We start from the raw sequence: 18831 nt of genomic DNA, 5'->3' as shown, positions 1-18831 counted from the left end.
TTTCGCCCGTAGTCAGCTGGGATAGGCTCCAGCTTGCCTGCGACCCTGTAGAACAGGATAAAGTGGCTAGAGTTAATGAGATGAGATGAGAATGAGATCTTCATTGAAAAGAACAGTGCTTTTCTTTCAAAAATAAGGAAATTTCAAAGTGACCCCAAACTTTTGAACGGTAGTGTACATCCTGAAACTTTATGATTTATAACTTAATAAATCGAAAACTAGGTTAAATTCCATAAAAAGGCAATAGTCCATCTTACCTTGAGGAAGTCAAGCAGCCACAGACTTCTCACTCCACCCGACCGTTGAAACTTTCAAACTTGTGAAGTACGCATGCGCAGTGGCATCAGTTAAGGGGCGTCAATCAGCACTTGAATATAAGTTCACTTAACTTAATTTTCCAATTCCTATGAACTTGTGGCGAAGGAAAGGCATCTCAACTATTTTTTTTTAGTTACTTGAACAATTAGAAGGGAAATTTGTTAATTCAACTTAGAATCCTTTTTTCACTCAACAATTTTGCAAGTTAGATTTTTTACAGTGTATGTGTGCGTCTGTGTGTTTGTGAGTCTCAGTGTGTCTGTAAGTCTTTGCATTTTATCATTCATATTTGTCTGTTTTTCTTCTGTTTCCCAAGATACTACTTCTCCATCAACACAGAGGGCATGGAAGTGGAGAAGAGCAGTAGTTCCCGTCTACACTTGAACCCCAGAGTCCTCACCTTGATCCAAGAAGGTTTCTTATGGTTGCTTAGTTACTTAAGCTGGCATTATTATGTTACATATTAAAATATTGGTTTGAAGTTGTGACAGTCTGGTTGCACGTGTGTTTCTTTATATTCAAGGCCTTATTCCAGATGTTTTTTTTTCCAAGAGGAAAAGGAAAGGAAATATTTTATTCTTTATTTTAAAATTAAGAAAAACAAAACGCACACAATTGTTGAAAAGTTTTTGAAAAGTATTTTGCGTACCTTGTCGAAATAATAAAATGGGGGTTTGAAATGACAAGTTGGTATTGTGGGCGGCACGGTGGTGTAGTGGTTAGCGCTGTCGCCTCACAGCAAGAAGGTCCTGGGTTCGAGCCCCAGGGCCGGCGAGGGCCTTTCTGTGTGGAGTTTGCATGTTCTCCCCGTGTCCGCGTGGGTTTCCTCCGGGTGCTCCGGTTTCCCCCACAGTCCAAAGACATGCAGGTTAGGCTAATTGGTGACTCTAAATTGACCGTAGGTGTGAATGTGAGTGTGAATGGTTGTCTGTGTCTATGTGTCAGCCCTGTGATGACCTGGCGACTTGTCCAGGGTGTACCCCGCCTTTCGCCCGTAGTCAGCTGGGATAGGCTCCAGCTTGCCTGCGACCCTGTAGAACAGGATAAAGCGGCTAGAGATAATGAGATGAGATGAGATGAGAAGTTGGTATTGTATTTGTTTTTTAAAAGTTGCTGCGTACCACAGGTTACTGTTTTCTTCACATTTATGGCAAAAGTCAAACATAAAAAGAAAGTGCAGTTTAAATGTAACCATCAAATATAGAAGCGTTCAATCTACCTTTTAATGTATAGGAAAAAAGAAACATTTTATCTGTGTCCCAGTCACAGTTTTCTTGAAGTGGCTTAGTTCTTTTGTTTTAACAGTAAACATTACAAATGAAAATCTTTGTTTGACATTGTGTCAGAGTTTGTGTTGGTGTGTTTGCCTGTGAGTCTGTTTGTGAGTCTTGGCGTGTCTGTGAGTCTGTCTATATTTAATACTCATCTAATGAAGACATTCCTTAAAGAATTCAATGATAGCATGTAGATGTGTGAGGGAATTTTTAATGGATGAACAATATTATTCTCTGTGTTTCTGTGTGTTGAGCTCAAGTGGCCTATACTGAGAAAGATGTTTTTTCCTATGTTGTAATCGCTTTTCTGTGGCCTTGGTGGTAATGAGCAGGGTGCTTGAGTTCATCCTAGCTTGCATCTTCTCATGATGTAACCACCTTTCCTGACCTTGGTGGTGATAAGCAGGGAGCCTGAGCTCTCCCTAACTCGCATCCGCCTGCACATACCAGAGCACGCCAGGTGCACGCTTTAACAAAGCTTCATAGAAATCTTGAGCCAATCACGTGAAGACACAAGCAGTGAGCGAATGCTTTCAGAGTATAATAGATAACATTCCTAAAACACAACTCAGAGTGCGCGTACTCTCGGCATCATCAGAAGTGATGTCTTCTTCTATTCTTCTCTTTCCTTTCCTATTTTATATATCTTTATATGATCTACTATAATAAATGACTGAAAAGACAACTGTTAAGCGCTTTGAAGTGTTTATTAGAAATTTCCATTACAGATGTTAATTTCACTACAAAACATTGCTATTGGGCGGCACAGTGGTGTAGTGGTTAGCGCTGTCGCCTCACAGCAAGAAGGTCTGGGTTCGAGCCCCATGGCCGACGAGGGCCTTTCTGTGCGGAGTTTGCATGTTGTCCGCGTGGGTTTCCTCCGGGTGCTCCGGTTTCCCCCACAGTCCAAAGACATGCAGGTTAGGTTAACTGGTGACTCTAAATTGAGCGTAGGTGTGAATGTGAGTGTGAATGGTTGTCTGTGTTTGTGTGTCAGCCCTGTGATGACCTGGCGACTTGTCCAGGGTGTACCCCGCCTTTCGCCCATAGTCAGCTGGGATAGGCTCCAGCTTGCCTGTGACCCTGTAGAAGGATAAAGCGGCTAGAGATAATGAGATGAGATGAGAACGTTGCTATTAATACTACAAAATACATTACATGAAGCACTACCTTTCAATAAAATAAGCAGAAAAATTCAGTAAAATTACTGTCTTATAATGAGCCTTTTACTGTTTAATAATGCCTTGTGTCTGATTTTTTTCAGTGAAATTGAATGGGATTAGATGTAAAATAAGCAACCACTGCATGTAAATTGTACAGGAAAAAATGGCTTTAATAAAGGCATAGTCATGCTAATTTGGCTGAAAAGGGATGTTGAATTTACCAGTTTAGCATGTAATTTTTATAATGTTATTTTGTAAAGGATAACAGGTTTAAATTGTAAATTTTACAGGTTGCTCTGTAATGTGTTTTACACTCTGCTGTATTTTTTACATTATTATTCTGGCAACCACAGCTGCCAGTTTTTTTCCGTAAAAACAACAGAATTTTTTTTACAGTGCAGGTGTGAACCCAAAAAGATTGAATGCTGTAATTAAATCAAAATCAACAAAGTATTAGTTTAAGGGTGTGCACACTTACAGTGGTGCTTGAAAGTTTGTGAACCCTTTAGAATTTTCTATATTTCTGCATAAATATGACCAAAAACATCATCAGATTTTCACACAAGTCCTAAAAGTAGATAAAGAGAACCCAGTTAAACAAATGAGACAAAAATATTATACTTGGTCATTTATTTATTCAGGAAAATGATCCAATATTACATATCTGTGTGTGGCAAAAGTATGTGAACCTTTGCTTTCAGTATCTGGTGTGACCCCCTTGTGCAGCAATAACTGCAGCTAAATGTTTGCGGTAACTGTTGATCAGTCCTGCACACCGGATTGGAGGAATTTTAGCCCATTCCCCCGTACAGAACAGCTTCAACTCTGGGATGTTAGTGGGTTTCCTCACATGAACTGCTCGCTTCAGGTCCTTCCACAACATTCCGATTGGATTAAGGTCAGGACTTTGACTTGGCCATTCCAAAACATTAACTTTATTCTTCTTTAACCATTCTTTGGTAGAATGACTTGTGTGCTTAGGGTCGTTGTCTTGCTGCATGACCCACCTTCTCTTGAGATTCAGTTCATGGACAGATGTCCTGACATTTTCCTTTAGAATTTGCTGGTATAATTCAGAATTCATTGTTCCATCAATGATGGCAAGCCGTCCTGGCCCAGATGCAGCAAGACAGGCCCAAATCATGATACTACCACCACCATGTTTCACAGATGGGATAAGGTTCTTATGCTGGAATGCAGTGTTTTCCTTTCTCCAAACATAAAGCTTCTCATTTAAACCAAAAAGTTCTATTTTGGTCTCATCCGTCCACAAAACATTTTTCCAATAGCCTTCGGGCTTGTCCACGTGATCTTTAGCAAACTGCAGACAACAGCAATGTTCTTTTTGGAGAGCAGTGGCTTTCTCCTTGCAACCCTGCCATGCACACCATTGTTGTTCAGTGTTCTCCTGATGGTGAACTCATGAACATTAACATTAGCCAATGTGAGAGAGGCCTTCAGCTGCTTAGAAGTTACCCTGGGGTTCTTTGTGACCTCACTGACTATTACACACCTTGATCTTGGAGTGATCTTTGTTGGTGGACCACTCCTGGGGAGGGTAACAATGGTCTTGAATTTCCTCCATTTGTACATGATCTGTCTGACTGTGGATTGGTGGAGTCCAAACTCTTTAGAGATGGTTTTGTAACCTTTTCCAGCCTGATGAGCATCAACAACGCTTTTTCTGAGGTCCTCAGAAATCTCCTTTGCTCGTGCCATGATACACTTCCACAAACATGTGCTGTGAAGATCAGACTTTGATAGATCCCTGTTCTTTAAATAAAACAGGGTGCCCACTCACACCTGATTGTCATCCCATTGATTGAAAACACCTGACTCTAATTTCACCTTCAAATTAACTGCTAATCCTAGAGGTTCACATAGTTTTGCCACTCACAGATATGTAATATTGGATCATTTTCCTGAATAAATAAATGACCAAGTATAATATTTTTGTCTCATTTGTTTAACTGGGTTCTCTTTATCTACTTTTAGGACTTGTGTGAAAATCTGATGATGTTTTAGACCATATTTATGCAGAAATATAGAACATTCTAAAGGGTTCACAAACTTTCAAGCACCACTGTATGCAACCAGCTTATTGTACATTTTTTATTTTTTATGTTTTTCCCCCTAACAGACTTGTTTGTTTTTCAATTGAAATGTACAGGTTATAGGTCCCATTAAAGGTGGGAAAAGTTATCGTGGTCTCATTTTTTTTTACATCATTAAAACCTATCATTTTAATGGGGTCTGTACACTTTTTATATCCACTGTATATCATTAGTAATATTTTATTATCAGTGTGAAATTTTACTGGGAGCCAATGTTGTATACGATAGATTAGATAGTGGTCATATGGTCAAATATTCTAGGTCTAGTAAGAACTCTGGTGGTTGCATTCTGAACTAACTGGAGTTTATTTATGTTTATGTACCTACTGTTTAAGTACCTACTGGGGAAATAACTCATTAAAGGATGTGGGCATGTGTTGTACTTGACCACCATGCAATGGAGTAGTAAGGCATCTCCTTCCCTCCACTAGCCTGGGGTGGTGCATTGAGCAAGCACTAGCAACCTGCTCCCCCTGGTCAGGGTTGTGACCGAAGACTGGACTCGGCAGACAGCGCCGGTGGAGGAGACTACCACCTGGTGGTTCAATGGGCAGGAAGGTGGACCCAGCAAACCGTTTGTGGAGCATGATCAGGGCACAGTGCAACACATCAAACACTGTTGGCCATCCACTGCATACCGACTCCAGCCGTCTTGATTCTGTCTTGCCCCTGGACCCACTTAGGTCGGGACGAGAGAGTGAGGCTGATGGCTGTGCAACTCTCTCTCACTCTACTCCAAGTCACACGCAAGTCATGACTTCAAATCCCTAGAAATTGATCTCAACTCCTGGGAGTCGCTTGGTCAGGATCATCCAGCATGGCAAGCAAAGCTCACCAGTGGTGCAGGTGCAGCAGAGATGAAATGCATTGCTGAGGCCCAGAAGAAATGAGCTGCACAGAAGGCTCGAACTATTGCCACCCCAACTACAGCACCTACCCACGCGTGCCCGACATGTGGGAGTGCCTTCAAAGCCCGGATTGGCCTCATCAGTCACCTGTGGACCCACAACCGCCAACCACCAAATTAAAGTCATGGTCATCTTTGACCCTGAAGGATGAACATCGTCATCATCATGTACCTACTGGGACATACAGACCCAAGGCATTACAATAATCCAACCTAGAGGTCACAAAAGCATGAACTAGCTTTTCTACATCTTGTAGGGACATTCTAGTATTTCTTACCTTAGCAATAATTTTGAAATGAACAGTGCTATTCTTGTAATATTATCTACATGGGCTTTGAATAGGAGACTGGAGTCAATAATCACACCAGGGTCTTTCACTGTTGCATGTGTGAAACTGAAAGGCCATCCAGGGGTATTACATAATCACAAAGCTTACTTCTAGCTGCCTGTTGTCCTGGTAGATGCATTTCTGTTTAGTAGAAGTAGAAGGAAGGTACTCGGCATCCAGGGTCTATTGACATTTAGATATTCCTCAACTTCATTAAACTTGTGTCTAGCACCTGGCATGGGTGGCACAGTGGTGTAGTGATTAGCACCATTGTCTCACAGTAAGAAGGTTCTGGGTTCGAGCCCAGTGGCCAACAGGGGCCTTTCTGTATGGAGTTTGCATGTTCTCCCCGTGTCTATGTGGGTTTCCTCCTGGTGCTCCGGTTTCCCCCACAGTCCATGTAGATAGGTTAACTGGCTATTCTAAATTGCCCATAGGAATGAATGTGAGTGTGCAGAAAGGAACTAGCCACCCTACTGCTGCAATTCTGGCCAAGTCAATCAATCCGGTTCAGCAGTGACGATGACTAACACCTGACATATAGTTGTGTGATATCACCATAGCAGTGGAAGCAAATACCATGTTTTATTCCTCTTATACCACAACAATTTTCCAATGATTACAATTGTTTATTTATTAAAAAATGTAGTTTCATATATTTTTTAAAGTATTTATACTTAGATTGAATATTGTAGAATGTCCACAAAACAAATTTGGTCCTGTCCTCTGTGGTGGTACCATAATGTTTGATTCTGGGTTTGATAGCTGTCTTCACATGTCTTACCTTCAGCTGCTGTCTGTGCTCGAGTGAATTTTTTGCGATCGAGTTTTGACATAGGTGATTTTGATAGTTTGGTGGTGGAGTCATGCCATTTCTGTTGGTGAATGATATTGGATTATGTCTCCTGATTTTGTGATTGGCTGCAGTCCACATCGTTTTATCAGGGGCAAAGCTATACCGTGCTGAAGAAGTGGAGTCAGAGTGGACGAGCTGGAGAACCAAGAGTTGAGAGCAGAGTATATTGTTGTTATGGCTGCATATTAAGACTTGGAGAATTGGCAGGTAGACTTTGATGTTGACTTTGATGTACACACACAGTCACACACACACACACACACTGTAAATTATTCTGCTTTTGTTTGACTTTTTAGAGCACTTCAACATCTCCACTCAACACTCGAAACGAACCACTTAATTACAAAAAGTATCATGGATTAATGTGTCTCTCTGGGAGGGGGGGGGAGTGCAAACAGAAACAGAGAACAAGAGTGACAGACAAACAGTGAAACAGACAGAAAGAGAGAGAAATACAGTGGGATAGTGAGAGACTAACAGAGACAGACAGAAAGAGCGAGAGAGACAGGAGTAAGGATGAGTCAGAGTGAATAGACTGCCTGCTGTGTGACACTGAGTCAGTAATTACAGACTTCAGTCTGGAAAACACATGATTTGAATCATACCACAATGACACACACACACACACACACACACACACAATTATTGAGACATAAATAGATAATAACAATGTCCATCTGTCAGGTACGGTTGGTTAGAATACAAAAGCAAAAATAAAAACTGACTCTGAAGGGACACACACACACACACACACACACACAGGCCAAATACCATAAATAACACTAAATCCAGAAGGCCAAATTTCCATTCCTGTTTAATGTAACTTCTTCTCTTCTGTTTGGTAAAAAATAGAATTTCCCCCCATACTTAAATGTATTCAAATGTTGTTTGTTAGATTGAGTGTTTATTTATTTATTTTATTTAATTACTTTTTAAAGTCCAGATGTTAAAATATGATAAAGTGCCTTCTAAAGATGAACTTTCAGTGATGAAAACGTGGGCATGATGTAGTGCTCTAATGGCTGCCCTTCAAATGGGAAAAAAAGTGATGAAATGCCTGCCATGGTTTCACAACTTGTGAGAAAACATGATGAAATGACCTCTAGGGTGCCAGGACCAGTGGAGAAAATCACATGCATTTCTCTATAGGAGCCCCTACATGTGAGAAAATAAAATGCAGTGCCTCACAGGCTCCCATAGATATGAGAAAATGAGATGCAGTGCCCCATAGGCGCCCCTACATGTGAGAAAATGAGATGCAGTGCCCCATAGATTCAAAGATTCAAGATTCAAATATTCTTTATTGTCAATTCACTATATATCCAGGACATATAGAAGAATTGAAATGCTGTTTCTCTCTCACCTTACTTGTAAAAAAACAGATAAAGATCACACACACACACACACACACACACACACACAAAAAGATGCCCCCTACATGTAAGAAAATGAGATGCAGTGCCCCATAGGCTCCCACAGATATGAGAAAATGAGATGTGGGACCCTGTAGATGCCCCCTACATGTGAGAAAATGAGATACACTGCCCCATAGATGCTCCCGACATGTGTGAAATTGAGATGGAGTGCCCTATAGGCACCCCTATTTATACAGACAGTGACAGTGGAAGTAAGCTGTGTTCACATATATACCGGTACGATAGTGGTATAACTGTATCGATACAAAGTATACCGGTACAGTTTAGTGCATCTGTCCACACTAGCGAGAAATGTTTGCGGTTTTCTTTCACGGTAGTTGAAATGCGCGTGCGCGAAATGTTTCCGTGGTTACCGAGTAACTTCCTTCTGAGAATATGGCGGATGAAACAACATGTGTGTGCTTTTTGTTGTCAATGTACAGTCTGTATTTCTGGTGGTCATTTATTCAGTCGAATCGTATAAAACACGCGAGGCAGTTGAGAAAGAAAGAAACGAATCTCCGTTCTTCACTATTTTATTCAGCGAAGACATCGATTGAGGTGTGTGACTTTGCGCATGCGCATTATATTTGTATCGATACAGAGACGCTTCATCTGTCCACACTACAGCGAAGCGCTACAGTACCGATACTGTACCGGTACAAAACCCATACATTTGTGGGTTTCGTACCGATACAGTTATACCGCTACAGTACCGGTATAGTTGCTAGTGTGGACAGGTGTTGCGGTACGAAAGTAGTATCGTATCGGTACAAAATCCCTAGTGTGGACAGGGTATAAGTCTCAGTCATCAGAAACACTGATGAGTGTTAACCTTTCCCACTGATGGGTTAAATTGCCACAAAGAGACATTTTATGATTAAATTTACACCCTCATTACACTCAGCACTGAGCACTAATCTAATCTCCATGGCTTTTCCCTCGTGACTCATGAACACATGAAAATTCCAAGGGTGGATCTTCTGAACAAACACAGTAACACAGAGCAACATGCATCAATGGATTCATCATTTAATCATTATTTTGAAACATACAGTTACAATATCTCGATACAGCAAAAAATAATATTTAAATTATTAATCCTATTTCTAGATACTTTTTACTAATTTCAAGCTTATAATTTTCTTATTCTATTGCCTGATCATGCTGATTACGTCAAGCCTGTAATTAGTAAATATGCCCAGAAATAGGCTTAATGGTTTTCTATTTGTTATTTAATAATGTATTATTTGTTATTTAATAATAATTTAATAGTAGATAATGCTAATGCTAGATCACAACATTATATTCACTTGCTCAGATTTGTATTTTTTATTTTTGCAGTGCAGTGTGCCAGCATTTGTTCCTTCTTTAGAAAAACTCATATTAAGAGAGAGTTGTCTTTTTTTTTAAGGAAGGTTGTCATGAGCTTGTTGAAATCAACAATGGAACGAGTGCTGAGACTCAAATGGAAAGTGTCTTTAGGAAGTGTGCAGGTCTATTTTAAGCTATGTTTGAGAAAGTGCAGAAGAAAAAAAAAGCCTTTTTGTGTTAGATAGTACACATTACAGTACAGTGAAATTCTCCTCCTTTTTTTTTGTAAAAGTACGTATGCATTGGTAATTCTTAGTTTCTACTCAGATTCCACTGAACTCATTTTATTTGTGTGTAATTATTTATTTTATTGAATTATTACATTTTCAAACCAATGCTGGACATTTTACTTCCTGAACAAAAGGCACTGTCTAAATATCTAGATGTTTATGGACTGAAGACTCCAGGTGATTAAATGTTTCATGTGTTATTTTTCCCCGTTCTTCTTGTAAACAGGTCTTAATGTGTGTAACAGTACGGGTTAGTCACTGTCATATTTTTTATTTCTAAATTCTCCACACAGTCTCTATTGGGGACAGAGGGGACACGCCCTCTTCTTCCACAGCCACACCTTTGTAATGTGTGCAGAATGTGGTTTTGCATTTTCTTGTTGAAATTTCCCTGGAAAAGACGTTGTCTTGAAGGCAGCAGATGTTGCTCCAAAATCTCAGTGTACTTTTCTGCATTAATCCTCCATCAGAGAGGTGCGCTATAAAACATTTCAAATTGGTTTAACTTGGAAGTGCAAGTTTACCTGCTGCCTTGAAAATGCAAGTTAATTCAATTTGACGATTATCTTTCTTTCAACTCAGAAAAAGTCTCAATTAGTCAAGACAACTAAGTAATTCAACTCTAACCTTTGAAAACTTGCACAGATTAGTTCAAAATAAAACACATTTCAGAGCTCATTGAGTTAAAGAGAAAAAGTAAGTGGACATAACTAAACAAGGCTGAAATGTTTTACAGTGTGTAAGTTACCTTTACCAAGGGCACTGACCCAGCCCCATACCATGGCACACTCTGGCTTTTGGACTTGTTCCTGGTAACAGTCTGGATGGGTCTTTTTGTCTTCAGAGCACACAACATCCATTTCTTCCAAAAAAGACCAGGAATACTGATCCATCTGACCACAATACACATTTCCACTGTGTGATGGTCCATCCCAGATGCCCTGAGCCCAGAGAAGTCGACAGTGCTTCTGGACACAGTTAATATAAGGCTTCCTTTTTGCACAGTAAATTTTTAACTGGTGTTTGTGGATGTAACTCCGTATTGTAGCTCGATAAAAGCTTCCCAAAGTAATCCCGAGCCCATGTGGTTCTATCAGCTGTAGATGGATGACAGTTCTTGATGCAGTGAGGGATCAGGGATCATGGGGGTTCAGATTAGGCTTGAGCCCTTTGCCCTTTACACACCGAAACTCCTCTAGATTCATTGAATTATTTAATTATGCATCGTAGAGGGTGAAATATCCAAATCCCTTCCTATCTTTCTTTGAGGAACATTGTTTTTAAACATTTCAATAATTTTCTCATGCATTTGTTGACAAACTGGAGATCCTCGGCCCACCTTTACTCCTCAAAGACTAGGCCTTTCCTGGAGATTGATTTTGTACCAAATCATAATTACAGTCACCCGTTGACATAATGTCATTATTTAATCGTTTTACCTAATTATTAGCCCTAAATTGCCCCCGTCCCAACTTTTTTTGGAATGTATTGTAGGTCTGAAATGCAGGAATGGATGTAGATTACCAAATGAAATAAAGTTGACCAACAAAACAGGAAATATCATGGGGTCATTCTGTCTGCAATGAAATACAAGTCAAAGTCAATTTAGAAATCAGTGCATTTTCTGATTTGGGGTTGTATTTCTTATCTCATCTCATCTCATTATCCCTAGCCGCTTTATCCTTCTACAGGGTCGCAGGCAAGCCGGAGCCTATCCCAGCTGACTACGGGCGAAAGGCGGGGTACACCCTGGACAAGTCGCCAGGTCATCACAGGGCTGACACATAGACACAGACAACCATTCACACTCACATTCACACCTACGGTCAATTTAGAGTCACCAGTTAACCTAACCTGCATGTCTTTGGACTGTGGGGGAAACCGGAGCACCCGGAGGAAACCCACGCGGACACGGGGAGAACATGCAAACTCCACACAGAAAGGCCCTCGCTGGCCCCGGGGCTCGAACCCAGGACCTTCTTGCTGTGAGGCGACAGCGCTAACCACTACACCACCGTGCCACCCCGGGGTTGTATTTTATTATGATATTTAATATCGTATCCAGTAATAAAATAAATATCATTCTAATTATTTAATTGATTAATGATTTGATGTGTTAATTAGCCTAATTAATTGATTTTCTCGAACGTCTCCTCGAATAACACTGAAAAAGGAGATCATGATCCTGGAAGTTGATTGTGATATTTTGGCATGACCGCGACACCTAGTGTTCAATCCATGAACTCCTCAGCTTTTTCTTTGTTCTTTTCTTAAACTTGGTCTTTTAATAGCAGACCACTGTTGATCATTTTATTCCTCTGCTTTTGTAGATCAATGTCTTTACTCTGATTTTAGTCATCATGACTTCAATATATAAATATTAGACATTAAACAGAAATGGAAAAGGGTCTGTACCTTGTTCAAGCATCAAGAGATATTTTCCATTGTGTGTCCTACTACACCCATGACTCTGTAAGTGATCTTCATTTCTAATTTGCTGTGTATCATTTATTTGTGTTTTATAAAAAAAAACCCATTGATTACCACATCTTCATTCATAACTAATCAGTAGTTCTTCTGGAAGAAAGGATACGATTTGTCAGTTATCAGAAACTTTTCTGACCGATAGTGGTTATTGTCCATTTACAACCCCAATTCCAAAAAAGTTGGGACGCTGTGTAAACTGTAAATAAAAACAGATTGCAATAATTTGCAAATCATGGAAACCCTATATTTCACTGAAAATAGTACAAAGACAACATATCAAATATTGAAACTGAGAGATTTTATTGTTTTTTGAAAAATATATGCTCATTTTGAATTTGATGTCAGCAGCACGTTTCAGAAAAGTTGGGACAGGGGCGTGTTTACCACTGTGTTGCATCACCTCTACTTTTAACAACACTCTGTAAATGTTTGGGAACTGAGGAGACCAGTTGCTGTAGTTTTGAAAGAGAAATGTTGTCCCATTCTTGCCTGATATACAATTTCAGTTGCTCGACAGTTAGGGGTCCCCTTTGTCTGATTTTGCGCTTCATAATGTTTTAAATGAGAGACAGGTCTGGACTGCAGCAAGCCAGTTTAGCACCCGGACTCTTTTACTACGGAGCCATGCAGTTTTAATATGTGTAGAAAACAGTTTGGCATTGTCTTGCTGAAAGAAGGAAGGCCTTCTCTGAAAAAGATTTTGTCTGGATGGCAGCATGTTGCTCTGAAATGTGTATATATCATTCAGCATTAATGATGCCTTCCCAGATGTATAAGCTACCCATGTCATGTGCACTAATGCCCCCTCATACCATCACAGATGCTGACTTTTGAACTGGGCACTGATAATAAGCCGGATGGTCCCTCTCCTCTTTAGCCTGGAGGACGTGGTGTCCATGATTTCTAAAAATAATTTTTACTTTTGATTTGTCAGACCTCGGGACAATTTTCCACTTCGCCTCAGTCCATCGTAAAAGAGCTCGGGCCCAGAGAAGGTGGTGGTGTTTCTGGATATTGTTTATATCTGGTTTTAACTTGCATTTGTGGATGCAGTAATGAACTGTTTTCACAGACGATGGTTTTCTGAAGTGTTCCTGAGCCCATACAGTGATTTCCACTACAGACACGTGTCTGCTTTTAATGCAGTGTCGCCTGAAGGCCTGAAGATCACAGGCATCCGATATCAGTTTTCAGCCTTGTCTCTTGCATACAGAAATTTCTCCAGATTCTCTGAATCTTTTAATGATTTTATGGACCGTAGATGATGTGATCCACAAATTCTTTGCAGTGTTACATTGAGGAATGTTATTATTAAACTGTTGCACTGTTTGCCCACACAGTCTTTCACAGAGCGGTGAACCCCTCGCCATCTTTACTTCTGAGAGACTCCGCCTCTCTGGGATGCTCTTTTCATACCCAATCATCTTACTGACCTGTTGCCAATTCACCAAATTAGTTTTTTTTAATCATTACACAACTTTTTCAGTCTTTTGTTGCCCCTGTCCCAACTTTTCTGAAACGTGTTGCTGACATCAAATTCAAAATGAGCATATATTTTTCAAAAAACAATAAAATTTCTGTTTCAACATTTGATATTTTGTCTTTGTACTATTTTCAATGAAATATAGGGTATCCATGATTTGCAAATCTTCACATTCTGTTTTTATGTATGTTTTACACAGCATCCCAACTTTTTTGGAGTTGGGATTGTAGACTAAAGGACCACTGGCTTTGGGTAGAACAGCATTTACGCCTATCAATGCTGTAAATATTAACCACCGTCAGTAAGCTTATGATTAAGGTTTTAATGCATTAGACACATTTTGAAAGCGAGTTCTGATGAGTTAAAGGCTCATACTGTGCCTGCAAGTTTTGACCTTGGCCCAAAAATCATATTCGAAGTTCGTTTGGAAATTAATCTAGACATTCGAATAGTATTCGAACTTTTATTAATTATATTATTCTTAAATGCCTCACTAACACCTCGGCATCAAAATTAAATCATATTCAAAAAAAAAAAAAAAAATTAAATGATATTCAGTCCACCAGGGGGCAGTGTTCAGTCAATGTCAATAAGATTACGTGCAGGAAATATGAAATATTCAGGCGTGTTTTTACAACCACTACTAATGAAACGTGCAGTGTCGTAGTAATTGGCATTATACCGGCTGACACTTTTAACGTTACATAATCCACAAACTTCGTCGTTTGTCCGTTGCCTTTTTTGTGTGAAACGCTGTTCCTTCGGTTTCCTGGTTGCTTGTACTGATGAAAGCCTCTAAACCAGGGGTGTCAAACCTGATCCATAAAGGGCCGTGTGGCTGCAGGTTTTCATTCCAGCCATGCAGCAGCACCCTGATTTGGCTTATTCAATCAACTGACACACCCACCCTTTAATCAAGGGTGGGTGTGGCTGCAAGTATTTGACTGTGTGAAGACAGTTCAGTTGATTGAATGAGCCAAGTCAGGTGTGCTGCTGCATGGCTGGAATGAAAACCTGCAGCCACAAGGCCCTTTATGGATCAGGTTTGACACCCCTGCTCTAAACTGTAGCCTCACTGACAATCAAAGGGGAACATTTACAAAATGAGCAGGTGCTGCTAGGCCTACACCTAATCTGTGAGTTTATAACACTGCCGTTCCGAGCCCATTCGTGTTGGCTTTTGAGAATGTTTGTTTTGAATGAGACCGGTGTCAGCTGTCATGTCACTGCTTCCTGCTCGCGTCTCTGATTCACAATTCAAACAAACACGGACACGATATGTTATAAGATCACAGATTAGTTTTACATGCTCACTTCGTTAACTTATGAACTTCATGGTATGTAAATTCCACCATGTGTAGGCTAAATTAATTTAGGCCTATAGGCTACTTGCGCAAGTAAGCTAATAGGTTTTTTTTTTTTTAGCAACTATCCCAAGTTGACAAAAATAACAGCTCATGAAAGCATTACTGCGCAGTGTCGCATAGTCAGCTTGACGCTAACGTCTACAGGTGCCCAAATAAGACAAAAGACAATGACCTTCGCGATTCACATAAATTCCACAGACGTTAAAAAAAAAAAAACCTGCGACCTGAACTGAAAACTACGGAAGCGTATTAGGGCCACTTGGAGAAAATATTTTTTTCTAAATTCCGAGATTAAAAGTCGAAATCTTCGAGAAAAAAAGTCGAAATTTTCGAGATTAAAAGTCGAAATCTTCGAGATTAAAAGTCGAAATTTTCGAGAAAAAAAGTCGAAATTATGACATACAAAGAACGCATGCTCTAACTGCTGCCATGGCAACGAATGGCCACCGGAAAGGGAAGTCGTGGAAAGTGGCTGCCAACCGGCCTGGCCCTGAACATGTGAACTTAGCGACGTTGACTCTTGCCATGTACACACGTAGCCGGGTATTTTTAAAACCGAACATTTCCCCCCCTCCGTTTATAAAAATGTTTTATCCACACCACCTCGTCTTCGAAAAAAATCCCTTCCACACATAACCGAACATCTGCGTTTTCAATCACATTCATAAGCATTCCAAACCTGTAGATGGCATTATTTCCCCAAATCCTACCCCCTAATCACATCGCCTGTGCTCTTGGAGCAGTAGTTGGGCTTCTAAAATTAAACATGTAAATAGCACCTGCACAATAATTAACGCTTTCAAGGCACTACTCCGATCCATTACTCTTTAGCTAGCCGCACACTACGCCGATTTTCAGCGTACCGAGCCAACTGAAGTCGCGAGTCAGGCGTAAAGACTAGTTTTCAATTGGTACCGACTCATCTCACAGCCGATTCGAAAAACTAATCGGGAGCCAGACTGATCGGCGAGAGTCGCTAGCAATAGCCAATCATATCTTTCGCATATAACACGTGACATCATTAAACACAATTTCTAGCGCGAGAAATACGTGTTGGTAGCACCTAATGCAGGTATATACTGTAATTCCATAGACTGAAGCTTTATCCATAGACACAGTGGGCTGGAAAGCCACTCTGCTCAAGTTGTGTGGCTGAATTCCAAATCGCTTTAACTCCCCTATATAAGTGCACTATTTAAGGTTGGGAATAATAGCTCATGCAGCCTAGATAGTGCGCTACATATTCCGTGTTGTGTCATTTGTAATTCAGCCTGTAGCATCTTCAAGTGTTGGATTTAACAGTAACTATATCCAATAGCCAATCACAAAGCTATTAAGTTGTCACGTGTCGCTTCAATCGCGACTGCACTCGTAAACAGTCGGGGGATATGTGCGTGCCCTGTCGGGAGTCGGCTCTGAAATGGGTCGGTTCGGTACCGCGTGGATCGCCGTAGTGTGCGGCTAGCTTAAGTCCATGCTTAATCTGGCTTCTGCAGTAAACAAAGGTCGCACGTTTGACGTCAGGGCAGATTTGTTGTCATTTTTTTTTGGCGCAGATTGTGACGTTCTAAAACGCAAACCTCCGGTTATCTCTGTCTACACGAAAAGGCATACACGGAGTTTTCAAAAATCTTCACTTTGCCCGGAGTTTTTTTAAATATTCGTTTTTGATGTGTTTTCATGTGGATGACAGGCCAAAACGTAGAAAAATATCTTCGATTTAGCAGATACCCAGCTACGTGTGGACGGGGTCTCTGAATGCAAGACACAAGGGATGCAGTTGAAAGGTAAGATTATCATTCTGTTCTGTTTGATGTTACATTGCATTACGGATATGGTTAAGGGTACGTAATATCAATTAGGATCAGAAGTGACACTTACTACCATGCAGGCTGCATGCTACAACCACAAGGCGTACTGCTAGTTTAGAAACCTGGACATGACACTACCCTTAGTAGCCGATCATGTCCGAGTGCTAAACGTTTGTGCGTACAGTGAAACGACACACTTGGTGTCCGTATAATGACTGCAGAAACCCGTTTAATCTAGCTAGTATTGCTAATATTATGCTAACGCCACTACAGTAGGCCTAAGCCTCGTCTGTAGAGCAGAAGGGTTTCCAAGTCACCTCTGATATTTCAATCTAGAGACATCAAACATATAATTTGCCTCGGCAGGCTAGGTGAATAATTCCATTTGTACCTACCTGAAGTGTCATGAGTCCAGGAGTTAAATTCCTATTAAATGTTTTCTGGTGAGATTAGCCCACTGAATTGTTTTCGTTTTGGATTAATTGGCTATGAAAGTAGTTTAATCAAGGAAGATAACGTTAGCCTAAATTTGGGCTCAGCATGGGATGACTTTTGATGTTATCAGGGAAACCTGTGGGGATAAGATGGAACAGGCATATCTGTCCATACAATGTGATAGTAAAATATTGTGATTTCTACAGAAAGTATCATACGTGAACGTTCTGTTATGACTTTTCTCAGTTTAACGCACTGATTTTCATATTTTCCTGTATGAAGTAGTGTTATCACACATGAAAATTAAATACATGATGTCAGAAGCACTTTGCAAATATTATCTGGTGCTACTCAAATTCTTCAGTGTTATAATTTAATGCACTTGATCTGAGAATTCATAATGTATATATTTATTGTAGATTGATTCCAGCATCATAAACCTAATGACAGATGACCAGCTAAGGGAATATCTGCCTTCCTATGGTGACCGACTGGCTGTTTTTGGATACTGCAGACGGAAGGAAAAAGAACCCAGAAGTCACAAGTCAAAGGTCTTTGAGCGGCTTAAAGCAAAGATTGCAGGGAAAAAAGCTGATCGTGTGTCTGAGAGTGAGTGTCAAACCACAGCAAGAAATGCTTAGAAGAATGAGAGAAAAATTGAATTGGGATGGTTGCATTTTAGGAAAGGGGAATTTGTGCAGGTACGAACCAAAAAAGGAGGTGGAACCAGAAAAATGAGTGTTCAGAAGGAAAGTAAAAAATCAGACTTGATTGATAAAGCTGTGCAGTTGTTTTTTCCAGGTGGAAGAAATGCAGAGGGGAAGCTTGATGATTTTGACTGTGAGTTAACTGACTTTCAGCAGCATTCACTAGATGTTAGTGTCACCACCTTGTTGACCACTTTTTTTTTTTGTATTTTGTTTTTGAGTTTACTTTACACACTTTAAGTGGCATGAACTTTAAGTGGTATGCTGCAGAGAATTGTGAATACCTGTTGTGTGCTTTAAGGACAACAAAATGCCTTCTAATAATGGATTAGGCCTACTGTTGTTGTTTTGTCTGCCTGGGAAGAGTTATCAGCAGAAAATTCCAGTTATCTTTATAAATAATTTCAGATGAGATGTCATGGATTTTAGTCGGAATTACCAATGTATGACTACTTATTTACATTTCTCATGGCAACCACTGTTTTACTCCATACAGTTGCTGTTTACAAAAAAAAAAAAAATCTTACTTTTGAAGGCTTCCTTCTGTAAAGATTTTAAGGT

The sequence above is a fragment of the Neoarius graeffei genome, chromosome 2 (assembly GCF_027579695.1).
Source record: "Neoarius graeffei isolate fNeoGra1 chromosome 2, fNeoGra1.pri, whole genome shotgun sequence".
NCBI classification, from domain to species: domain Eukaryota; kingdom Metazoa; phylum Chordata; class Actinopteri; order Siluriformes; family Ariidae; genus Neoarius; species Neoarius graeffei.
Note: the sequence above shows the minus strand (reverse complement) of the source record.